The sequence below is a fragment of the Falco cherrug genome, chromosome W (genome assembly GCF_023634085.1).
Source record: "Falco cherrug isolate bFalChe1 chromosome W, bFalChe1.pri, whole genome shotgun sequence".
Classification (NCBI taxonomy): domain Eukaryota; kingdom Metazoa; phylum Chordata; class Aves; order Falconiformes; family Falconidae; genus Falco; species Falco cherrug.
In genome coordinates this window covers 17,627,692-17,639,983 of record NC_073719.1, presented here as the reverse complement: position 1 = coordinate 17,639,983, position 12,292 = coordinate 17,627,692, and positions in this window count along the sequence as shown.

Here is a 12,292-nt window from a genome sequence, read left to right as displayed (position 1 = left end):
CATTGGTCTGTTTCTCTATTGCCTCACCACAGGGGTGACTTTCAACAGTGCTGGCTAACTGGGGAGGTCCAAGAAGGCTGAATGTTAGTCAGGTGCTGCCCACCTACAAGAAGGGTAGGAGGGAGGTTCGGGATAACCAGGAGGTCAGGACCAGCCAGTATGGGTTTATGAAAGGCAGGTCCTGCGTGAGGAATCTGATCTCCTGCTGGGACAAAATGACCTGCCTAGTGGATGGGGGAAAGGCTGTGGATGCTGTCTACCTGGACCTTAGGAAAGCCTTTTGGCTGCATCTCCCACTGCATTCTCCTGGAGAAACTGGCTGCTCATGGCTTTGGTGGGTGTTCTCCACACTGGTTTTGAGCTGGCTGGACAGCCAGGCCCCAAGAGGGGGAGTAAATGGAGTGAATTCAGGTGACAACAGCCCATAAGGAGTGGTGTTCCCCAGGGCTCAGTGTTGGGGCCAGTCCTGCTTCAGAACTTTATTAATGATCTGGCTTGAGTGCACCCTCGGTGAGTTTGCATACAACACCAAATTGAGTGGCAGTGTTGATCTCCATGAGGGCAGTAAACCTCTGCAGAGGGATCTGCACTGGTTGGATCATTTGGATGAGTCCAGTTGTATGAAGTTCAACCAGGAGAAGTGCCAGTTCTGTACGTGGGTCACAACAGCCCCCCACAACGCTACAGGCTTGGGCCAGAGTAGCTGGAAGGCAGGCTGGTGGGGAAGTACCCTGAGGGTGCAGGTTGACAGATGGTTGAGCATGAGCCAGCAGTGTGCCCGGGTGGCCAAGAAGGCCCATATCATCGTGTCTGCTATCAGAAACAGTGTGGCCAGCAGGACCAGGGCAGTGATGGACCCCCTGTACTCGGCACTGCTGAAGCCACACCTTGAACACTGTGTTTCCATTTTGGGCCGCTCACTTCAACAGTAATGTTGAGGTGGTTTAGTATGTCCAGAGAAGGGCAACAAAGGTGGTGAAGGGTCTGGAGCCCTGCACTGTTGAAGAGCACCTGAGGGGACTTAGGTTGTACAGTGTGGAGAAGAGGAACCACAAGGGGGATCTTTCTGCCTGAAAGGATGTTGTAGACTTGAAAGGTTGGGTTGTAGACCTGAAAGGTGGGGTAGGTCTCTACTCCCAGGTAAGAAGTGACAGAACAAGAGGAATATGCCTCAATTTACACCAAGAGAGCTTTAGATTGGATATGAGGAAAAACATCTTCACTGCAAGGATGGTCAGGCATTGGAACAGGCTGTCCAGGGAGCTGGTGGAATCACCAGCCCTGGAGGTGTTTCAAAAGTACATAGATGCAGTGCTTCGGGACATGATTTAGTGATGGGATTGGCCGTCCTGTGGTAACGGTTGGATTTGATTCTCTTTAAGGTCTTTTTCAACCTAAATGATTCTCTGTTCCTATGCCTCTATGATATTGCAAGCCTAGCTAGACCAGTTACTGAGCAAGTTGCTCTAGCTGACCCTGCCTCAGTTGGAGGGCTGGATTCGATCATCTCCAGCGGTCAGTCCAACCTGGAAAAAAAAGCCATATATATGAAAGATCATATATCATGTGTATGTCAACACAACTACGGAAGTTCATGTGAAGAATGTTTCTCCACTCAAATGGCTTGTGGGAAATGCACTTGAAAAATCTGAAAGAAACAAGGCTGCTTTTCTGTGGCCAGGTCATGGGTTAGAATGAGGGTGACAGAGGGGTGTGTTATGAGGAGGACAGCTGATTCTCAGGAACTCCTCATGCAGGAGGACATGCCTGGCTGTGAAGGGGCCTGTGAGGTCAGTTCTGTCTCTGGAGGTGACAGGCCGGCAACAGGAACATGTCTGGGAAAGTCCTTCTGCCAAGCTACAGCATAGGACCTCTCCAGGAGAAGGGCTGGGGTACAGGCTGTCATGTCCATTTTGCCTGTGGACATGAGAGGACAGCAGCAGGCATGTGGCTTGGTCACGTCTCTGGGAGAAGCTGAAAGGCCAGCAGCAGCCATGTGGTTTAGAAGACCATGTGGAGGTGACTTCACTTTTTTGAGGGGAAAGACCACCAAAAATAGCTTTTGAGTTAGGTTCCCTGCTTGGAGGGCAGTTCCTGAGGTGGTAAAGCTTTTCTGGATAGTGGGAAAAAAGAGGAGAGGGGAAAAGATTTCACAAAGTGTAATGTTGCAAATGGAGAGTGGCTATCGGGAGGAAGAACTTTCACTCTAGGGGTCCTGCTGCGGTGCAAGAGCTCAGCCAGAGGGAGCCTGGATCAGCCCATGGCTTTGTGTTTCAAGGAACAGCCGGTGAGAGTGGAGGTACCTCAGTGAAGGTATGGCAATGTTGGGGTGGGAGCAAGGCAGGGCAGCGAGATGGTGCCTACAGCCTGCAGGGCAACAGGGGCAGGGCTCCAACCATGTAGGACAGCCTGTGGTGAAGAGGGCAGAGGGCACTGTCAAGGCTGGAAGGCACCAGTAGAACCCAGGTCTGTGTCCCCTTGGCTGTGGCAGCTGTCTCTGCCTCTGAGGGCCATGACAAGACATGATGTCCTCACGGCACGGGGCATCGTTGCCTCCTTGCAGCCCCATGGAGAAGCTGGAAGTTGCTGTGCCATTGCTGTCCTTCACTGGGCATTGGATGCCCACCTTCCATGGTCCCCAGGAAGAGCCCTGAGCCCTCTGTGAGGGACAGCACCCACCTCCCCACCGGCTGCAGGTCATGCCTTGGCCTTTCTGCTTCATCAAGCAAGCCAAGGCTTTGCTCAGCAGCAGAGCTGCCTGCACAGCGCCTTTGCCTTCCTGCACTCACAGCCCCCAAGGACGGGCTCTAACAAGGCCATGGGGAGGCTTTCTCAGGCATGGCCCTCAGTGGGGCCCATTAATGCTTCCAGGGACTGTGGGCTTTGCTCCGGACTTGGTGTTCTTGAGAGGTTTCTTCAGGCTCCTCTGAACACCTGAAGTCCACAGCACCACAGACACCCTGGGCTCATGACGAGGGAGAACGCCCTGACGAGCCCTGTCTCTTCCATCAGGGACATCTGGTCTTCAAGTTTGGCTCCTACGCTTAATGAGATAAGTTTCAGCCGTACAGTGAAAGAGAAAGGCAGGTAATGAGCACTTTGGGGAAATGATAGAAGGCTTTTCCAATTACTATTGATGCACAGTGTCTCCTGAGGAGGTGCGGACAAGTAGGAAAAGCAGTCCCTGGAGCTAATAACTGCGTGGACAGCCTTGCTCCCCAGCTCTCCAGCCTCAATATTTTTGTCTTCAGCCCCATGAGACTTACATCACTTTACATCAGATCTTCAACCAACTCTGCAGCTGAATATAGCAAATTCTTGGCTATAATTATTGCCTGCTTTCCTTAGAGAACAGGGTGTAAGCAGGAATAAAAGAGGGATTAATTATCGTGTGTGTGTGGGGGGGGGGGGGGAGTGGGATAGAAATTAATAAATAAAAAATACATTTCTCAGCTGTATAATTGTTAGTTCAAGCAAATCCCCATGAGGTCTATTGCCACTACTGAAGAGTTGCCCATAGGGAATATTAGAGACACTACTGAAAGACAGTCCAAATTTTCCTCTCTGAACCTTAAAGCACAAGCTACATAGGTAAAATGGATTGGAGCGATCAAAGAGAAAGAGGAGAAAGGCATCTGGAGATGAACTTCTTAATCCATAGCTGTAAATCAGGAAACCAGGATGTCAGGCTATTCCAAATGTCTTCAATTTCATAGAAGGTGCAAACGTTCTGGAACTCACGACAAATAATAGGATGTGTTCAAATTTTTTTTACACATATATCTGTAGAATTTCTCCCACTTTGATCTACGTAGATGCAACAACTGGTATTAAGAACAGCACAGACTCTGCCTTCAGACGCCACCTTCATATCTAACGCCATTCCATTTTGCACAGCTATAGGGGCTATTTCTCACACTTCTTCCTGCAAAGCCTTCATGGCACCTGCAGGGTCCTTGGCCATCTCTTCCATTGCTGTGCATCTCTTTATCACTGCCTTCTCCAATTCAGGAACCGCTAACCAAGGAGTAACCAAGGCCACAAGCAGGCTGATGATCTGGGCTATCATTATGACACCCATTACATCTGAGAAGCTCATAGGCCACTAGGAGGCACGTGGCCATGAAGGCGAGCTTGAGGTCCCTGGAGTGTCCAGTTCCCTTGGGGGATTGGCCATCAGCAGCCCAGCTGGTTATGGCTGCAGTAAGAAAGGCACTTGGACTCTGAGACAAAGTGTCATTTCAATTGGCCTTGGCTAGAGCCAACTCTCTACACACAGAGACAATCGTGTCAGCTGTATGCCGTCCCTTCCGAGGCCGGGAACACGGAGTTTCCAGCATTGGGAGAGCGGTGCAGCAAGTTGTGCAGATCCTGCCTGCAGAAGGGTTATCCCACACTGCTCCCGTCAGCTCTTGAAGTGTTTTCTGCCAGGGAAACCCATTCTAGTCATCACTTCTCGTGTTCTAAGAGGAGATGTTCACTTGGGAGTTGGTAACTGCAGTCCCAGGTAAAGGTAGGGGCGTGGGGTTGGCCATTCACCAGCAGCTTCCTGCAGATTTCTTCTTCCAATATGGCTTATTCTGCAACCCAGGGGCACACTCAGCACAGCTCAGCCTGAAGGCCAAGAGGTACATGGAGCACAGCACAGGCCTGCTCAGGTTTTCTGTGACACTCATCACTAGCTCCTCCATGTGCAAAGGGCTTCTGCTCAGATTCTCTCAACCTCCTGATGAAGGTTAGAAGGAGAACGACATCTCCTTTAGACCGCTAGAGAAAGGGAACTTTACTTGAAGGCCTTGGTTGAAGGGAAAGTGGAAGATGATCTGCAGGAGCGGGCTGGAAATTAAGACCATGCGTGGGAGACGGATGGCGCCAAGGAAAGGTAACACCCTGCTGTTAATTGCTGGTAGTTAACCACCAGTCGGGGATTGCCTAGTATGCAAGGCTTAGCTTCAGGAACCAATCTGTTTAAAACGCCCAGCTTCAGGAACCAACTGTTTAAAACGTGCAGCTTCAAGAACCAATCTTTTTAAAACGCGCAGCTTCTGAAAGTGTATATAAACTCGTGCTTCTGTACAATAAATTGACATTTGCTTGTATCACCCTGCGTCCCGTCTCTCCATCGCAGCAATGATCCCTGACCAACATGGCACAAATGCTTTGCTGGACTTGTTTTGAACAGAAAGACAAGGCAGGAATGGTGAAAAATGTGGACAGCACCTTTCTGTCAAGTATGGGTGACGCTGGTAAAGTAGAAATCAAGGGCAAGTCAACAAGACAAACTGTAGCAGGGCTGAGTAGAGAGGAGAGATCACCTCCACCAACCCTTGGGCAGTGCTCTTCCTAATGCAGCCCAGGATGCCATGGGCCTTATTTGAAAGGTGCAAAGCCAGGAGAAGAGGAGGCTTTGGGGACACCTAATAACAGCCTTCCCATATCTTCTTGGGCCATATCAGCAAGAAAAGGCAGCCAGGTTCTTGCCTGTTGTGCGTGATGGAGGATGAGAGCCCAATGGGCATCAGCTGAAACAAGGGAAGACAATGTCCTTCCCCATGAAGACAGTCAAGCAGTGGAGCAGATGGTCCCACAGAGCTTGTGCCATGTCCCATCCTTGGAGCTTTTCAAGCCCCACTTGAAGGAAAGCGTGAGCTACTTGCTTCAACCCCATAACTGATCGTTCTCTAAGCAGCATGTAGGGCCTGGACACCTCCTGAGGTCCCTTCCAGCATGAATGATTCTGGATCTCCATCCACCATGGATCTTGCCTTCGTGATGGCAGGGAAATCACTCAGGTTTCCAGCGGCTGTTGAAGCCAATCAGAAAGTTGGTCAGATGACCTGCGATGTTCTTTTCCCACTCCAAGCTTTGCTGCTCAGATGCAGGGCTGCTTGGCTGGTTCCTATGGATTCCTATTCTTCACCCTTTTCCTAACTTTTCCCTCCTTTCCCACGCACAATTGCTTCTCCTTGACCACCCCTGTATCCTCCCATGCAAGCAGCTCACCTCTCCTTTCCCTTTCCTCCCTGGCCATTGGCTGTCCTCCTTTGGTGATTCTTTGGAGGTTTTCACCATAGGTGGCCACCCAGACAAGGGATTCATCATCCCCCTTGACTCAGCATCATCCCCCTTGACACAGCACTGTTTGTGGCCACATCCAGGTTATCTGTGCCTGGGCTTTGAGGTTTCTCATTCTGGAGGAATGGGGGAAAAGTGGAGAGGCTGTGGAGGATACCTGCCTGGATTGAGTTTGGTGCCTGTGGAGAGAGACTGAAGGTCCTGGGCTTCTTGATACTGGCAAAGTGGAGCCTCAGGGGCACCACAGTAACAGCATGCACCTGCTTGAAGGGAGTGTCAGAGATAAGGGAGTGATTCCTGATAGTGACAGGAAGAGAAAACCTCCCCAAAGTGCTGCTTGGAAGGGTAAGATTGGATGTGAGGAAAAAGAAATGTCCCTCTGAGGGGTTGCCCCTCTGATGCCAGAGTTCACCCAGAGGGAGCCTGGATCGTCCCATGGCTTTGAGTTTCAAGGAGCAAGCAGGGATGAGGGGAGAAACTGCAGAAAAGGCAGAGAAATGCAGGTGTGAGGGCTGGGTGGGAAAGCAAGGAAGATGCCAACCGCCAGAGTGGAAAGAGGTGCCACATGGACAGTGTAGGGCAACTTGCAGTGGAGATGGCCCAGGGCTGCAGCGAGGCTGAATGGCCCCACAGGGGGCTGAGGCCTCTGTCCCCCTGGCAATGGCAGCTGCCTCTCCCACCAAGGCCTGTGACATAGAACTTGATTTGGAGGGTCTTATGTTCTGCCCTCCAAGAGCCTGGGGGTCAGGGCTTGGTCTTTCTGCTTCATAAAAAAATCCAAATGTGTTTTTGCAGCATTACAGCCACTTACACAGTACCTTTGCCTGCCTGCAGTTCTGGCCTCTAATTAGCTACTCTAACGAGTCCATGGGGACGCTTTGTCAGCAATGGCCCCTCAGCGGGACCCATCAATGTTTGAAGGTATTTTCAGTGTTGCTTCTGACTTACATTCCTTCAGTGGTTGGTTCAGTCTGCTCTCAGTAGCTCAGGTTCATGGCAGGAGCCCCCAAGGCCCTAATGAGGTATTTGCCTTTTCTCATTTCCTTCAAGTCTTGAAGACCTGTGCAGCTAATTGAATCTGTTCCATTCATGTAGATAAGAGAGAGGATTTCAAAGTGCACTTCAAAATAAGTATTTTTCATTTCATAGGTTGTATTTTGCTACTTTTTAGGCTAGAGGGGGAGGTTCTAGCAGCAATCTCCAAGTGATAATGATGCAGAGGGTCTCCTCATCAGGTCTGGACTGGTAGGAAATGCAGTCCCTTGAGGTCTGACACCAGATGGACAACCTTGCTCTGGATGTCCCCAAGACCACCCTTTTTCTCATTGTCCCCTGGGACTCACATCCCTTCTCCTTACGTCAGACTTCTCCCCTCAATTCTGCAGGTGGGTGCTGCAGCTCCTTTGCACCATCCCCACCTGTTTGCCTTAGAGGACAGGCTGCACACAGGTGCAGGAAAGAATTATTCAAATCTGCAAGCAATGTGAAGAATGATCAAATGTCATAAATAAGCCAACACCCTCCACAAGCAGGTGCCATGTCCAAGCTGTCTCTGATGAGGTGCCTTTCTGCAAGGGACACTCTCATGAGAAATCTTTTAGGTGCTAGATACAGAAATATAGATCTAAAGACAAGGGAAGAGTTGGGTAAGGAGACAGTTTGGCTGTGGGGAGACATGCAAGCTTTTCCTTCCTGAAGTAAAACCAGCAGCACAGGTGAGACGTACCTAAAAGACCAAAGAATAAAGGGAGGAGAAAACAGGTGAATAACTGAAAGAGCCTTTGCTGAGACAGTCTGCTGAAAAGATGACTTCAGAAGTCGTCACTGTCTCCTGCTCAGGTACAAATATGTTAAAGATGAGAGAAAATAGGGGCGTTGGTATAACTAATAACAATGGTGAAGTTCTGGTATAAAATCAGTATTTCCTTGAAGTATCGCTTTTGAAAGCTCCTTGAATTGGCAGAGGTCACTTGTGAGAAAGGACAAGTAAGTGTTGCAACTGTCTTGAAGGAGTCCGTAAGTGCAGCTCGGGGAACCACAGGCTGCACGGACCCCCAGTGGTGAGGGGTGTGCCACCAGTTAGAGTCGCCTTGGGTGACATTTCTGGCACCTGAGCGGGTAACTGTCCAGGTGGATTTTCCAAGGGTAAATCCTGTGCCTCGCCAACCTGACAGCCTGCAGTTGTGCGTGAGGAGCTCCACAGTGGATGTCATTTCCCTCAGCTTCAGCAAAACTCTTGTCATGGTCTTCATCAGCGTTCTTCTGCCCAAGCGAGGCCATGACACTCTGGGTGCGAACAGAAAGAGATGAGTAAAACACCAGCTGGATGGTCAGGCTGAGAGGAGCAGTGGGGAAGGGCTCACACCCCCACCTGGAGGCCACTGGGACATACTGGGGCAGTGTGGGCTGAAGAGGGTCTCAATCAGAAAGTCAGCCAAGTAACGACAATCACACCAATGTGGCTACATATCGTCCTACTTTATTTAGCAACTTTGTCATATTTATACTTCTAATACACTGTTCACGCGGCAGCTGCCTGACAGTCATTGGTTGTCGGTTACGTATTCACGTTACTTGTTGATTGGTTGTCATGCTGCAAGCGCCTAATAAGGATGTGCTAACTTAGCGGTTTTCATATCTTGCTTGGCATCTGGCCTTGTTCTTGTACAATGCTCATTATTCTTTATTCTGCCTATTCAAGGACAGTACAAGATCTTCAAAGTAACTTTGTAATCTGCAGGCCAGGGTTGTCCAACTCCTGCAAGGGGACAGTATGCCCTTGTTCTGCCAAGAATTCCCCTACACATCCCCCTTTTTCTTTCTGGATAACCCAGGCTCTATCAACGATTGATTCTAAATCTTTCTTCAAACAGGAGGAAATACAACAAAAGATAACAAGCACAGCAAAGATAATAACAAAAATTTAATCCCTTCCATCAATAAGGTTTTCGACCAGCCAGTGATTCCCCATCCCTTAAGCCAATCGTCATAAGGATTTTCAGTAAAACTGAGTTTCTTCATATTATCTTGTAGTTGGGAAAGCTTTCTGTGAATGGACTCAGAATGATCAGCAAGATTCATACAGCACATTCCCTCAAAACCCTCACAGCCGTGTCCTTGTGCTAATAACAGAAAATCAATGGCAGCTCGATTTTGTATTAAAGCATGTCGTATACTGTCGACATCAGTGGTGAGTCATCTAATACTCTGGAGGTAATGTTAAACTTGTTCTCTGTCCAACAAGCCAACTGTCTCAACTGAGTGAGAGCCTTGCAGAAGCAACTTGTGGTGTAAAGAGTGATGCTAAAATGACAGATGGACGTTCCCACAACTCAACATCATCTGTACATTCAGGTCCCAATTGGTATACACTACGTCTGATGCGTTTAAACTTGTTACTTATGTTAAGCATTTGATGGATACCAGGGGCAAATAATGTTAGTTTGCCAAAGCAACATGGTCCTCCCGGTGCCCTTGCAGGTACGGCGGGCCAGGCACCATCTCCACAAACGAGGAATACTCCCCGAGGCAACATCTTTGCTTTTTCATTTGTCTCACCAGACCATGAAACAGGCCAAGTCCAATCGTTACAGTAACCGGTGATGTTATAATGCCAGGGGGACCCAGGGGCAATCCAAGGATTATCATTTCTTGTTTTGTGGATCCTAAAATTACCTGAGTCAATGTCTTTCTTGTAAAACCCCCAAAATAAACAGTAGTTTCCCAGCATAGATCCTAAGATGTCAAGCTCCTGAGGTTCCATGCCGGTAACATTCCGGCCCTGAGCAATTTGGAACGCTTGAGCCCCCGAGGGGTTTCTTGGAATACCAAGTGATTGGCACCAATCGGCTTGCACAGACCCACTGTTGATGGTGCAAAAGTCATTTGCTGCTTGGTCGAGGTAGTCGGAGTATATTTTACCTGTTGTCCAGTGCCCAAACTCCTTCATATGGTTTAAAGGGACCCCAATCAAACAGGTATGAAATGGGTCAGATGGGGTAGCTAACGGTAAGTAAAATGAATCTTGCCCTGTCTTGTTGGCCCAGGTAACCCACATGTTCATTTGTGGTTGGACGGGAACCCATGCTGTTCCTTGTGAGGGCATGCTGATGACTCCTATCAGCCCTACAATCAGGTCAAACAATTCCATTATCTCGCAATCTTGTTCCCAACTGACAAAACAAGCACCACAAGCCAAGAGCTTGTGTTTTCTTTGTAGCTAAAACAACAGTTAAGTTTTTTGTCAAGGCCCACCAAGAGATAGCTTCTATTCTGCTGTCAATACTTTCTGGCATCCATATTTCTGGAAAATGTTGACTTGGCTTAGGGTTCAAAAATTCCCTACAAGTATTTTCAAAAGTAATATTAGCAAAGCTCTTTTGACAATCTAAGTACAAAGCATAATCATTTCGCAAGCGGCTACAACCTATAACAAAATTCTGTCTACAGTTACCACAACTTAATATTATTGCTGCTCGTTCCCTATAGTTTTCACAAACAGCATTCTTCGTATTACAAGTTTTTTTCAACGCAGCATTACAAGCTCGTGACCCAAATGATTGTCTTCTCGCTGCTGTCAACAGCACGTCTTCTATGGTGGATGGGACTGGCCCAAGTTCTGCACAGAGTTTGTTAAATACTGGTTGGAGATAAAGCTGTCATCTATATTTTCTCCGTTCTTCTGGAGTTGACATGCAGGGCGGGACAAATCTGCTAGGGACCCATAGAGGTCCTTTATCTGTGGAAACACAAAAACACCCTCTACCGATGAACAACACTGGACTGGGTCCTCCCCAGTTGCCTGTAGTCATGTTCTTATAATGAACCTGTAACCCAGGAATGGCCTGTGTTTGACTTCCCTGAATAGCCTGATGATGTATAACAACGGGGGCCCTTCTCTTCCTTCTGTCAGGGACAAATAATTCAATGTAAACAACACCTTGGTTAATCGCTTGGTTACATCAGTCTTTTCTGGTGTCTTTCATGTCACTTAGCTGTTGTCCATGTGGCATCACACTCCATTTGATTGGTCCCAGAGTGGCGCCCACACACTGCTCCCCCCTTGTGCGGGCATCCTGCTTTCTCTCATCTTTCTGTCCAACTCTCTTATCTCTCTGTGAATACAGTTCTTTATCTCTCTTGGCCTTGCATATGTCCTTCACAACACCTGCAGCTTGTTACGGCTTCGGCCTGCTCAGCCTGCTATTACAACAGTTACTTGGTCTGGATTGCTCATTATATGTCTGTTGTCTTCCAGCCACTCCACAAATCCCCTTTTTGTTTTTGAGTGATCCAGACCCCTTTTATCATTCAGTCCATCATTCTCATAAAGCAATTCCACACACAACCCAATATCATTAAAAAGATTACAATGGCAATTAATACCGTTATCCCGTGCAGAAACAAATCTTTTAACCCTCCAGTAATTCCTAAACTCTGTAGCCAGTCCGTTAACCTGTTCTCAATCTTTATGGCTTGTACTTTTTTTTTAACTCAGCAAGCTACTTATGAATAGAGTTCGAGTGATCAGTCAAATTCATACAACACTTCCCTTAGCGCTGTCCACTATAGGCTATTGTCTACTGTTCATGCTGTTTCCTTATCTTCTACAGGTGACATCACATTCCTCCTTTGTTCTGTCTCATCCTAGTTTCTTCTCATACTCCCTCAAAGTTATTTAACTCTTTGCTGCAGGATCAAAGCTGCATATCATCAAAGCAAGGCCAAAGCTGCACTTTATCTACGTTAAAGCAACCCACTGTCTCTGTTCTGTACAATTCTACAATTCCCCCTTTCTGTTTTTGAACAGCTAGTACCAGGTTTGTCATGCTCTGCAGGGCCCTTGCAAACAGGACGGCAACCAAGGCAACAGCAAACAAACAATACTGCCAACTGTGTGAATGGATGCCAAAAAGGCTGACGTTTTCTCAGATTTTGATAGCATGTTGCTGCAGTGGGGCACCTAAAATCCATTCAGCACATACCATCAAAATCCTTAGAGCCATGCCCTTGAGCCAACAAGAAAAAGCCAGTAGTTGCTCTGTTTTGTATGTCATAGCGGCAAATTTGACTCAGATTCTTAACTGCCTACCAAACAAGGTGATTTAACTCTTTAATGCTTTCCCTGCTGTTACTTCGGGTAAGAGAAGAACCGCTGCAATACATTCCCATCAATTCCAATAATCAACTGCATCATTACATGATTCATCCAAAGTTA